Here is a 13,730-nt window from a genome sequence, read left to right on the forward strand (position 1 = left end):
GCAGGGACTGTGTGGAGGAAACATAGCCATCCCTTTAAAGCTGCAGACCAGAAACCTTCATCACTTCCACTCAACTTTTAACTGGGGAAAGCTAGTCCCGTGGAGATAGCTGGCTGCAGGCAGCTGGGCAGTGTAGCTCCTGGTAGGGTAGCCATTTCCCGTTGACGTCCCTCTTACTATAAAAGAGGAGAGTGGATGTTGGTGGACAGCTCTTTCCACCACATCCCGTATGGTCAAATACATTGAGATCCACGTGTTCAAACCATTGTGATGGCTGAACAAAACACATCCATGGGTAGATACTACCCATGGGTTGCTAATGTTTTCTCTCTGCTTTAGACATCCTGATAATAAAAATCCATTCCGGGGCTAGGAAGTTATAGTACATCCATATTATGAATACTTACGAAGCAGTTAAAAAGAATAAGGTGTGTGTACTAAGTGGAGACCTATCTAAGTGAAGAAGGCACAGTGCAGAATATGTATGTTCTTTTTAAATGTGTAGACAGTTTCCGGAAGGATACTTAGAAAAGTGGTAACAGTGGTTGCCTCTGGGGAAGAGAATAGGATGACTGAGAACAGAAGTGAGAGAGAAACTCACTTTTCATTGAATACCCACTTGTATCTTGGTTGTTTTTTTTTTTTTAATTTTTTTTTCAACGTTTATTTATTTTTTGGGGGACAGAGAGAGACAGAGCATGAACGGGGGAGGGGCAGAGAGAGAGGGAGACACAGAATCGGAAACAGGCTCCAGGCTCTGAGCCATCAGCCCAGAGCCCGACGCGGAGCTCGAACTCACGGACCGCGAGATCGTGACCTGGCTGAAGTCGGACGCTTAACCGACTGCGCCACCCAGGCGCCCCGTATCTTGGTTTTTAAGTGAGAGAGAGAGAGAGAGAGAGAGAGAGAGAGAGCGCGCGCGCGCAAGCGAGAAGAAGTGGGGGAGGGGCAGAAGGAAGGAGAGACAGAATCCCAACCAGGCTTCACGATATCAGCACAGAGCCTGATGTGGGGCTTGAACTCAAGAACTGTGAGATCGTGGGGCGCCTGGGTGGCTCAGTCAGTTAAGCGTCCGACTTCAGCCAGGTCACGATCTCGCGGTCCGTGAGTTCGAGCCCCGCGTCAGAGTCTGGGCTGATGGCTCAGAGGCTGGAGCCTGTTTCCGATTCTGTGTCTCCCTCTCTCTCTGCCCCTCCCCCGTTCATGCTCTGTCTCTCTCTGTCCCAAAAATAAATAAACGTTGAAAAAAAAGATTAAAAAAAAAAAAAAAAAGAACTGTGAGATCGTGACCTGAGCCAAGATCAAGAGTTGGATGCTTAACTGACTGAGCCACCTACGTGCCCCTCTGCACTTGTATCTTTTAAATTTTGCCTCATATATAGATATTATTATTTTTAATGTTTTATTTATTTTTGAGAGAGCGTTATGAGTGGAGGAGGCACACAGAGAGAGGGGGATAGAGGATCCAAAGCAGGCTCTGCACTGACAGCAACAAGCCCCGATGCAGGGCTTAAACTCATGAACTGAACCGTAAGATCATGATCTGAGCTGAAGTTGGACACTCAACTAACTGAGCCACCTAGGCACCCCGATATTTTAAAAATTTTACTTTTCACTCCGTAGTCGCAATGACCAGATGGTACCTGAGAGCACCAGAAATGTCCTTCCTGGCTGAGTTTACCTGTCTCAAACTTGCCTACTATTCTCTATCCAGGGTATTTTTATGACCAATCTGTTGCCACTTCCTAGAATGCACCTGAAATAACAGAAGCATTTTAGGACATTCTTTAAGGTTCTGATAGGTTCTTCAGATTCCTTTTGAGTGCCTTTCCAATAGTGAGGAATAGTTTTAGAGGACTTCCTCTAGCCTCCATTGTGAGATCTACGGATGGGCAAAGTGTGATAACGGCTCTCTCTTACCTTGGAATGGGGGTGTAGTTTTTAGTTGGCAATCTGAGAAGAGTCTGTCTGGGGTTTCCTACAAACAAATGCATTTTTCTGCAACTTGAGAAATAGGTAAACACCTTGGGAAGAAGAGATACAATATGTCTTACCAACTTAACCGTTCAAGTTCTCCAAAGGATGAATTTGCTCACACAGACGGCTTTGACCTTATAGATTTCCTTATTGTATCATTCATGTGAGTGCTACTTGGTTCTCTTTTAAAATCTAGTAGGATTATGGGATTCCTGCCCCACCCCCAAACTTTTGGGTCTGCAGTACACATCCAGCTTAATGGTTCAGTTTGGCAGTCTGGACAATTTTTTTTAATCAAAGCTTTATTGAGATAAAATCCACACACTATAAAATTCGCCTTTTTAAAAAAGTTTTTTTTTTAATATTTTTTATTTTGAGAGAGAGGCAGAGACAGCGCGCGAGCAGGGGAGGGGCAGAGAAAGAGGAAGACACAGAATCCAAAGCAGGCTACAGGCTCTGGGCTGTCAGCACAGAGCCCGACGCAGGGCTCAAATTCACGAACAGTGAGATCATGACCTGAGCCAAAGTCCAGTGCTTAACCGACTGAGCCACCCAGGCACCCCTCAGATTCTCCCTTTTTAAAGTATACAATTCAGTGGCTTGTAGTAGATTTACACTGTTGTGCAACCACCAGCATTATCCAGTTTTAGAACATTTTCCTCACTCTAAAAAGAAAGCCCATGCTCACTAGCAGCCCCTTTTCATTCCCCTTTCCTCTTCCCCCAGCTTTTGGCATCCTGTAACATACTTTCCGTTTGTATGAATTTGCCTGTTCTGGACATTCCATATTAGTGGCATCACACAATATATGGTCTTTTGTAACTGGCTTCTTTCATTGAATATAATGGTTGCGAGGTTCATCCATGTTGTAGCATGTAGGAGAACTTCATTCCTTTTATGGATGAATAATATTATATTCTATGAATATGGCACATTTTATTCATTTATCAGTTCATGGATATCCATGGGAGTGAACTTTCTGGGTTGTACGGTAACTGTAAGTTGGACATCTCAAGGAACTACCGAAGTAGTTGCACCAGTTTACCATCTCACTAGCAATCTGTGAGGACCGCAGTTTATTCTTGAAGCTCTTGTTATTGCCTGTCGTTTTTATTTTAGCCATCATGAAGTTTTATCTTATCATGGTTTTGATTTCCATTTTTTTTTACTATTATTATTTTAAAGTAGTCTCTATACCCAACATGGGGCTTGAACCCATGATCACAAGATCAAGAGTCAGATGCTCTACCGACTGAGCCAGCCAGGCACCCCTTTATTTGCATTTTTCTAATGACTAATGATGAACATCGTTTCGTGTGCTTGTTGGCCATATTTGCGCCAGTTTTAGGGAAATGTCTCTTCCAAATCTTTGCGCATTTTTAAATTGGGCTGTTTGTCTTCTTATTGTTGAGTTTGTAAGGGTTCTTTATATATTCTGGATACAAGTCCCTTTTCAGATATATGATTTACAAATATTTTCTCAGTTTGTGGGTTGTCCTTTCAACCTTTTGATGGTATCCTTTGAAGTGCAGAAACTTTTAATTTTGATGAAGTCCAGTTTATTTTTTCTTTTGTCATTTGTGCTTTTGGTATCATATCTTAGAAATCATTGCTCAATTCAAGGTCACAAATACTCATTTCTTCTAAGAGTTTGATATTTTTCACTTTTACATTTAGGTCTCTGATCAATTTTGAGTTGATTTTTTGTATGTGGTGTGAGGCAGGGGTTCAAATTTTGTTTTTTGTTTTTTGTTTTTTGTTTTTTTGCATGTGGCTACCCAGTTGTTCCAGTACCATTTGTTGAGAAAACTATTAATTACCTGTTTAATTTTCCTGGCACCCTTGTTGAAAAATCAACTGACCATGACCATAAAGGTTTATTTCTGGATTCTCAATTCTATTCCATTAAGCTAGCACCATACTGTCTTGATTGTTGCAGAATTGTAGTAAGTTTTGCAATTGGGACATGTGAATCTGCCTGCTTTATTCTTTTTCAAGATTGCTTTGGTTATTCTGGGTTCCTTGCATTTCCATATGAAATTTATGATCAGGTTGTCAATTTATATTAAAGGCAGCTGGGCATCTGGTAGGGATTGCATTGACTCTGTAGATCAGTTTGGTTAGTATTGCTGTCTCAACAATATTTTCCCCCAACTTTATAATGAGAGTAATTGACAAAAATTGTACACATTTATGGTCTACAACATGATGTTTTCCATCTTAACAGTATTAAGTCTTACAGTTCATGAGCACAGGATATATTTCCATTTATGTAAGTCTTTAATTTCTTTCAACAGTATTTTGTAGTTTTCACATATAAGTTTCACACTTAAAAAATTTATTGTTAAGTATTTTGTTTATTTTGATGTTAGTTTAAAGGGAATTGTTTTCTTAATTTCATTTTTTCAGTCTTCATTGCTGGTGTATAGAAATATAATTTTTTTAAGTTTATTTATTTTGAGAGAGAGAGAGCATGTGCAGGTGGTGAAGGGGCAGGGAGAGAACAGGAGAGAGTGAGAATCCCAAGCAGACTCCATACTGTCAGCGTGAAGCCCAGTGTGGAGCTCAATGTGGGGCTTGAACTTACAAACCGTGAGATCATGACCTGAGCCTAAGTCGGATGCTTAACTGACCGAGCCACTTACGTACCCCAAAATATAATGGGTTTTTATATATTGATCTATCTTGTAACCTTGTTAACTGGTCTCTTAGTTGTCTGGACACATCCTTGACTTAGATGATGAGTTTGGCAGCATACTCATTATTGGACTTTTAACTGCTTAAGCAATCCTGCAGCTACCACAAATCATGGAGGAAATCCCTTTTAGTGTTTGGAAAACATTTAAAGAATCATTAACTGGCTGCTTGCATACAATTGTATACTTTTTCTCTGACTGGCTCAGTCAGTGAAGCATCTGACTTTGGCTCAGGTCATTATCTCATGGTCCATGGGTTCGAGCCCCGCGTCAGGCTCTGTGCTGACAGTGCAGAGCCTGGAGCCTGCTTTGTATTCTGTTGCTTCCTCTCTCTCTGCCTCTCCCCCTCCTCCACTGGTGGGACACTCTCTCTCTCTCTCTCTCTCTCTCTCTCTCTCTCTTCTTTCAAAAATAAATAAAACATTAAAAAAAATTAGAAGTAACACTCAGAGTTTGTAGTGACAGGGGCACCTGGGTGGCTCATTTGGTTAAGCATCCAACTCTTGATTTTGGTTCAGGTCATGATCTCCTGGTTCGTGAGTTCGAGCTCTCATGGTTCATGAGTTCGAGCCCTCCATTGGGCTCTGTGCTGGTGGCATGGAGCCTGCTTGGGATTCTCTCCCTGTCTTTCTCTTGCCCCCCCCCCCCAAATAAGTAAACTTAAAAAGAAAGAATTTGTAGTGACAGCATTAAGGTTTCCTTTTGCACTTCTCAGTAGTTGATAGGTAAAAGGTGTTGGCTGCAGTATAGTGTCACTTGGTCCTTCTTTTTCCTGTTTCCTATTCCTTCCGCTATGTATAGGTTTTTTTTTCTTTTCCAATAGTTATGTGAAAGTTTCTCTACTAGCATAGTGCTGTGATTTGTGCCTGTAGAGGGTTTACAAAGGCTTGCCAAGGTGAGGGGGCAGCTAGTGCTGCAATTAGGCAGGATGCATTCTCTTTTCTATCGACCCTCTGGTTTTACAGCTTTCCCTGGCTGGCTGAGTGCTTGAACAAGGGACTGTGGGAAAGAACAGGACTAGAATACCTGGAGGATGCAGATAAAGGTATGACCTTTATTTTTAAAATGCTTATTGAGGCGCCTGTGTGGCTCAGTCAGTTAAGTGTCCGGCTTCGGCTCAGGTCATGATTTCGTGGTCTGTGGGTTCAAGCTCCGCATCGGGCTCTGGGCTGACAGTTCAGAGCCTGGAGCCTGCTTCAGATTTTGTGTCTTCCTCGCTCTCTGCCCCTCCCCTGCCTGCCGTCTGTCTCTCAAAAATAAATATACGTTAAAATGTTAATAAAACTCATTTGAGTAATAGACAAATTTTTTGTTCTGTGTACAGTGCAGACAGATCTGTTCCTTAACCTCATCTCCACCAAGCCCGCTATCCCTCTGACATTTTCTAGTCCACTCATAATATCAATTTAATGTTTTTTGTCATTAAAATAATTGGTATCACATTGTACATGTTTCCCCAACGCTTTTAGGCAAGTCATTATTTCTTGGAGATATATCCCTGTCAGTACTGGTAATTTTGTCATTCTTTTGTATATATTCTGTATACTGGTTACTCTGTTAAAAACTGTATTAAGGAAAACTTCAAATTTATGTAAAAGTAGAAAATCCCCATCCCCAGATCAAGTGCCAGATATTGTATACTTTCATATATACATTATATGTATCTCTAATGGATAAGGCCTTTTTCAAAAAAAAATCACTAAATCTTTATCATGTAACAAAATTAAGAATAACCCCTTAATATCTAATATCTAGCCAATGTTCAGATTTTCTGAATTGTCTCAAGTATGTGTTTTTGTAGTGACTTGTAAATTAGTATTCAAACAAGGGCTACAATGCACACTGTGTTTGTTTTGACTATTAAGTCTCTTTTAATCGATAGGAGCTTCCTACAATCTGTTCCTCCCCCCCCACCGCCAGTTGGTATTTATTCATCTGTAAGAAAATCATCTACCCTGTAGACATTCCACATTCTATATTTGGCTTGTTGTCCTTCTGTCTTTTGTATTTCTTACAAACTGGTAGGTGGATCCAGGCTTGATTAGAATCACATTCTAGTTTTGGCAAGAATCATTACTGGTGATGCTGTGTATTTTCTACTGCATCACAGTAGGAGGCCTCTGATGTCTAATGCCTAGGTTTTTGTGATGTTTGGTTTATCAGTGGGTTCATGAAGTTTTAGCCTGGTTCATCCATTATCATCGAGATCCCCCACAGCCTTTCATATAATCGTTTTATCAGGTATTGAGCTTCATTGCCTTTATCCAGTGGTGCGTTGGTCAATGTTTAACTGGCTGTCTGCCAATTTTTATGGTATAAACACTCCTGCCACAGCCAATTTCATTCTTGCTGATGTGTCACTAAATGTGGGGTTGGAACAGGTGTACTGAGTTGGCTCTCAGAAGCTGGTATGAGCTGTTTCCAGCAAACTACTGTTGAGATCCATTATTTCTTTGGTAGTTGCAAAATGGTGATACTCTATTTCTTTTACCTTTATTGATTTGGGCCGTATTTACCCATGTACCTGTTGATAGACCTTTTGCTTATGACTGTTACGAAACTTTTGAACTGAAGAATACCATAAACCAACACAGTTCTCAGTGTATCACTAAATTCCTTATATGCATTTTGGTTTCAAGAGTTATATGAAAGCTGAAATAGATTGCAGTAAGGGTGACCAGCAAAAATGTCTTCTCATTTAACCAATGTTCACTGAACACTTACTGTGTACTAGGTACTCTGGAGAATTCTAAGAAGAATATGGAGATGGCCCTACATTCTGCCAATCACTATTAGAGTTGTATGTGAGAAGGGCATTGAGTCTGGGCAGTTTTTTTATTTTATTTTATTTTTAAAATTTATTCAGTTTTGAGAGAGACAGAGCACGAGTAGGGGAGGGGCAGAGAGAGGGAGACATAGAATCTGAAGCAGGCTCCAGGCTCAGAGCTGTCAACGCAGAGCCCAACGCGGGGCTCAAACTCATGAAACTGCAAGATCATGACCTGAGCCGAAACAGAGAGCTGGATGCTTTTAACTGACTGAGCCACCCAGGCGCCCCAAGGGTTAATTTTCTTATGCTCAACTCTCTTGTCACCTCCCTGCTCAAAACTTTTCATGTCTTTCTATGTAAACACCAAATTCCTTTGTCTTAACAGCTGGACCTAAAGCCATGACAATACATGAATTCAGTAAGGGTCAAGCACCTTGGCTGGGAATGCTTGGGGGGGAGGGTATTTTAGGAATAAGTGGAGAACGGAAGTCTAACATTTGCTGACTGACCAGAAAGAATAGAAACTAGGGGAGGAGTTCGCCAACTGTGTTTTTAGGAAGTCTTAAAACAGTTCATTGCAGTGGTAGGATTAATCCAGGTTGCAAAAGGTGGAGTGATTGAGAAACTTTGGTATGGAATAGTTGTCATCACAAACTCATTTTGAAATGTTTCAGACTTAAATGTCATATTTTTAAAAAATTCTTGGTGGAAAAGAGACTGTACCAAGGTAATAGAGTCTTTTCCTAGGTTGCCTGCCTTCCTTCCAACACAAACATACACACGCACAGCTAGTGTTTTGAACCAACCTAAGGAGTTTCATAGTAACATGATTAGGAGAAATGCATTTATGTAAATGTAGTACAAGAAATGAAACTTGAACTTTACCGCTTAGTTAATTCTCATGCGTTTTTGTTGCGTAACTCTGCCTGTGTTTTCATCTGGGACCTAGTTAACCTGTATCACATATCCCATGGTGTAAGAAGGAGTTACTGGAAAAAACTGGCAAGCAAATTCTGGAATCAGAAAGTGTCAATGCTCAAAGAGAACTTAAATGTTATCTTGGCCAACTCTCACATACTATAGGCAGTGATGCTGAGATCCAGAAATGTAATTGCTTTGTTCTTCATCAGAATTCTCTCTGTTCAGGTCTTTGTTGTAGCAGATTTGGTGTCAGAGAAAGCAGTCTATATTAATTTAATTTGGGTAGCACACCTTATTATTTTTCTATAGGTAATAATACACCTAAAGTTAAGAGATACATTGAAGAATAGATATGGTGCCCACTATATGCCAAGAAACTAATAGTATTTTCCTGTGTTTTCTTTTATGTGATTTACAGTGTTCGGCCAATTTCCTGAGGTTCTTTAGCTAGACAGGAAAGAAAAGTTTTGCCTTCATAAATACTTGGAGATCTTATATCTCATATATAGTATCAACAACTTTATTTTTTAAAATTTATTTGAGAGAGAGAGCATGTGTGTGGTGGTGGGGGTGGGGGTGAAGGGCAGAGAGGGAGAGAGAGAATCCCAAGCAGGCTCTGCACTCTCAGCACAGAATCCAACATGGGGCCCAATATCACATGATTTCTCAGATCATGACCTAAGCTGAAAGCAAGAGTCTGACCTTAACCAACAGAACCACCCAGGCATCCTAACAACTTTAAATATATATAAAAAAAGAAAGGAAGGGGAGCCTGGGTGGCTCAGTCGGTTAAGTGCCTGACTTCAGCTCAGGTCACGATCTCGTGGTCTGTGAGTTCGAGCCCTGTGTCGGGCTCTAGGCTGATGGCTCAGAGCCTGGAGCCTGCTTCCGATTCTGTGTCTCCCTCTCTCTCTGCCCCTCCCCCGTTCATGCTCTGTCTCTCTCTGTCTCAAAAATAAATAAAACGTTAAAAAAATTTTTTAAAAAGGAAAGGAATAGTGTACTGAATCCCTGGCCTCAACAGTGGTCAACTATGGCCCATTTTGTTTATGTTCTCTCTCCCATATGATTAATTATACTTTTTTTCCCCCACCCTTAGCTTTAAAAGAACTATTGAGATGTAATTTTCAGACCATAAAGTTCATCTGTTTTACAGTGTACAGCTCCATGATTTCCAGTAAATTTATCAAATTGTGATGTTACTATACTCCAGTTTTAGAATCTTTTCAGCACCCCAGTAATATTCGTCATGCATGTTTACAGTCAATACCCATGCCCAGCCCCAGATAACCAGTAATCTACCTCCAGTTTCCATAGACTTGCCTTTTCTGGACATTTCATATAAATAAAATCATAACACTATGGGGTCTTTTGTGTCTAGCTTTCTGTATTTTGTATGATGTTTTTGAGGTTCATCGAAGTTGTAGCATGTATCAGTATTTCATTTTTTTTATTGTGGAACAGTTTTCCGTTGTATGGATATACCACATTTTGTCTATCCATTCTTCAGTTTGATGGACATTTGAGTTTATACTTTTTACCTTTTATGAATAAGGCTGCCATGAACACTTGCATGCAAGTCTTTGTGGGAACATATGTTTTCATTTCTCTTGGCATAGTACCTACAAGTGGAATTACTTGGTGTATGGTGAATTTAAGAAACTGCTAAACTATTTTTTAAAGTGGCCATACCATTTTACATTTCCACCAGCCGGTGTATGAGAGTTATTGTTTCTTCACATTTTTACCAATACCTTACTATTTTTTAAAATTATAGCTATCTCAGTAGATGGGAAGTGGTATTTCATTTTGTGGTTTTGATTTCTTGATTTCTTTTTCCCTGATGACTAATGATGTTGAGCATCTTTCCATGTGCTTACTAATGATTCCTATATCTTCTTTGGTGAAATGTCTGCTAAAATCATTTATCCATTTTTAAATTGGGTGTTTGTCTTCTTCTTGTTGAATTCTGTATTCTGGAGTTCTTTGTATATTCTGCATACAAGCCATTTATTAGATACGTGATTTGCAAATACATTTTCTCATTTTGTGACTTGTCTTTGCATTTTCTTAATGGTATATTTTGAAGCAAAAATGTTGTACATTTCAGTAAAGTACAGTTTATCAATTTTGTCCTGTTTAGATTATGCTTTTGGTGTCCTATATCTAAGGAATCTTTGCCTCACCCCAGGTCTTGAAGCATTTCTACTCATCCTTCCTAAAAATGTTACAGTGTTAGCGCTTCTATCTCTGATTCATTTTGATTTAATTTTTGTATGTAATATGAGGTAAGGGTAGAAGTTCATTTGTTCGTACGCAGATATCCAGCACTATTTGCTGAAAATCTCTCCCTATTGCCTTGGCTCCTTTGTTTAAAATCATTTGACTGTAAATATAAGGGTTTGTTTGTGGGCTCTGCATTCTCTTTATTGATCTGTATGTCCTTATGACAGTATTCCACTGAATATTTTTTATTTTAGAGCATGTGCGTGCATGTGAAAGTGGGGGAGGGGCAAAAGGAGAGGGAGAGAGCATCTCAAGCAGGCTCCAAGCTCAGCCCAGAGCCCAGTGTGGGGATCGATCCCACTAACCGTGCGTTATGACCCGAGCTGAAATCCTGAGTCAGACACTCAACCGACTCACCCACCCAGGTGCCCCTGAATATTTTTTAAAGCAAGGGAGTCATATGTAGTCTTGTGTAGAGGTAATCACATGACTCAGGAGGCTAAATATTTGCTACAGTGACACATTTTTAGATCGTGTCTAACATTTATCTGAGTTTGTGGTATATTGCATATTCAGAAGCATCCTTTTAGTTCCTTGAAGTTGCGGTACTTTTCTTTACAACTTTCTGACGTGCTTATTCCCTGGATATACAGTAACATTTGTCCAGCTGTTTATCCCCTATCCCAGTGACCTTTGTGCTCTTTACCATTACCTATCCTATGGGTTCAAAATGTGATACTGATTACTGCATCATAGTAGCCTTCATGATGTCCTTTTACTTCTCTGTCCTTAATTTTCTCATCCGCAAAGTGGAAGAATTGAATTTGACCTCATTACTTTTTAACCAACTCAGTCATTAATATTTTCCCTGTTGAACAGTTCCAAGTCATGTGTAAATTCCTGTCTTTGAATTGGTGAAAGATAATTGTGTTGAATAGAGAATTTAATAAGCTTGTGTGTTTAGGGGGAAATGGGGCCTTGTCAGTGGATCGAGGCAGCTATTTTGTTGGAAGAGTACTCCTGGCAAATATTTGGTCATACTCATAGGTGTGTGTGACCTACGAACCCATCACTGTGTGTAACTGGGTGATTAGGAGATAGGCATAGACTCACACATGCTTTTATGATTAGAAAGGAAAGGAAGTACATTGTCTATTACAAAGAAATAGCCATTTTAATGGATTCCAAGAAGAGGAATGGTCCTTCCTGATGAAATCCTTGAAGCTTTGCTTATGGCTAACTCTACTTGATTGATACTTAAAAGTGTTGGTCCCACTGGTAGACTCCTTTCAACATTTTCCATCCTTTAAGTGTTTTCTTTTCCTTTGGCATTTGAATGCTTTTATTTTCTTCATAAAATATTCCTAGTTTGGGGGGATGGGAGGCCTTTTCACAGCTGAAGTTATTCCAAGTTTCACTCCCCTGAAGAATTGACTTTCTGTCCCTTGCAGCTATCCAACGCCACATCTGCTTTATTTCCACTTAGTAATTTGGAACACATTTTCATTAAGTCATTGATTTGGGGCTTTGTAAAAATCTGAAGGAAATTAGTATATAGATAGTAACATATATGAATAATATTTTGTCTGGAAATTTCTTTTTCTTTTTTTCTTTTTAAGAGAGAGACACAGAGCGTGAGCAGGGGAGGGCAGAGAGAGAGGGAGACACAGAATCCGAAGCAGGCTCCAGGCTCTGAGCCATCAGCGCAGAGTGCCAAGTGGGTCTTGAACTCACGAACCGCAAGATTGTGACCTGAGCCAAAGTCAGACACTTAACCACCTGAGCCACCCAGGTGCCCCTGTCTGGAAATTTCTTAGCATAATAAAAGGATGAATTTTAGAGGTTAGAGTTTGGGATGAAGACACTAGAAACCTGAGATTCAGCAGATCAGTGTTAGAAAATGCACATCTTTCAATAAATTAATGAACACCAGAAATGATTACTGTGTTTTTTGAGTTTAGGATTAAATAGCAGTTTCTTTTATGAACTTTTAAATCTTGTTTTCAGGATTTGGGTATCATTTTTTTTTTCTGATTACACATGCAAAAATTATTTTTTGGGGGGAGATGGAGAGAGCACACACAAGCTGGAGAGGGGCAGAGGGAGAAGGAGAGAGAAAATCTTAAGCAGGCTCCATGCCCAGTGCAGAGCCTGGTGTGGGTCTCAATCCCACGACTGCGAGATCATGACCAGAGTCCAAATCAAGAGTTGGACGCTTAACCGACGGAGCCACCCAGGCACCCCCCAACTTATAAAAAATTTTTGATTTGACAGAGCCTTGCTGATACCTGGTGTTCGACCTGTTAACTGTGAGAATTTAGGAATAAACCTGCAGTTGCTTCACGAGGATGGTAGCTTTTAATGTATGCATCAAAAGTGTTCTCCTCCCCTCTTCTTTCCTTCTCTTCCCTTCCGGGCAAGCAGGTGTTACTCTTAACAGGTACGTTGTCATCTTTTGCATGTGTATGCTAGATTACTCAGCCAAAGTATTTTTTCAGTTTCACTTTGCATGAAGGTATACATTTTCTCTCTTTAAAATTGATTAGGGCATGCTGGATAAAATACTTGAATCCAATTTAAGGTCATGAATGGACTGAAACTATTATCAGAGGAGATTATTTTACTAAACTCAATTTCAGTTATTCATGCACCATGTGAATACTTAATATGCACAAGGCAGTGTGTTTATGTGCTGTGGGAGATAAAAAGATGAACTGGATTTAAAATTGGTAGAATGAACCTAGATTAATATCACTTATTGTTAAAGGAAATGAACACGGTCATAAACACGAAGAAGAGATTTTTCAGCAGGAACCAAATAGGCAAAGATGCAGGAGCTCATGCCTTTTTTTTTTTTTTTTTTTTTTTTTTGAAAGAGTGGCAGCTAAGGGGAAACCCGAGGCTTTGGGCGCACTCTTGACTCTGCCTGCTTCCTTCTAGAAGTTGTGTGTGCAAGTAGGCAAATCTTGAGATTTCTTATTGATACTCCAAATCTGGAGTGAAGTAAAGTGAGTGGGTGCTCTTAGTTTCACCTTCTCTTGACCGAGGGTCAGTGGACATGACTTCTGGAAAGAGAGGGAAAAAGCTGGAAAAGTGAATAATCTCAGCTGGTATCCTGATATGGTGGAAGGGAAGGCCCA

General features: G+C 40.0%; 1 protein-coding gene and 1 non-coding gene across 14 annotated transcripts in view; one reads left to right on the forward strand and one right to left on the reverse strand.

Annotated features, from left to right (window-relative positions):
• Positions 1–13,730, forward strand: part of REPS2 (RALBP1 associated Eps domain containing 2) — a 353,324-nt gene that overhangs the window by 132,655 nt on the left and 206,939 nt on the right. The window lies entirely within an intron of this gene.
• On the reverse strand, positions 3,172–3,244 carry TRNAK-CUU (transfer RNA lysine (anticodon CUU)). The gene has a single exon. It is a non-coding gene; the product is annotated as a tRNA-Lys (tRNA).

Source organism: Acinonyx jubatus, chromosome X (assembly GCF_027475565.1).
Source record: "Acinonyx jubatus isolate Ajub_Pintada_27869175 chromosome X, VMU_Ajub_asm_v1.0, whole genome shotgun sequence".
Lineage (NCBI taxonomy): Eukaryota > Metazoa > Chordata > Mammalia > Carnivora > Felidae > Acinonyx > Acinonyx jubatus.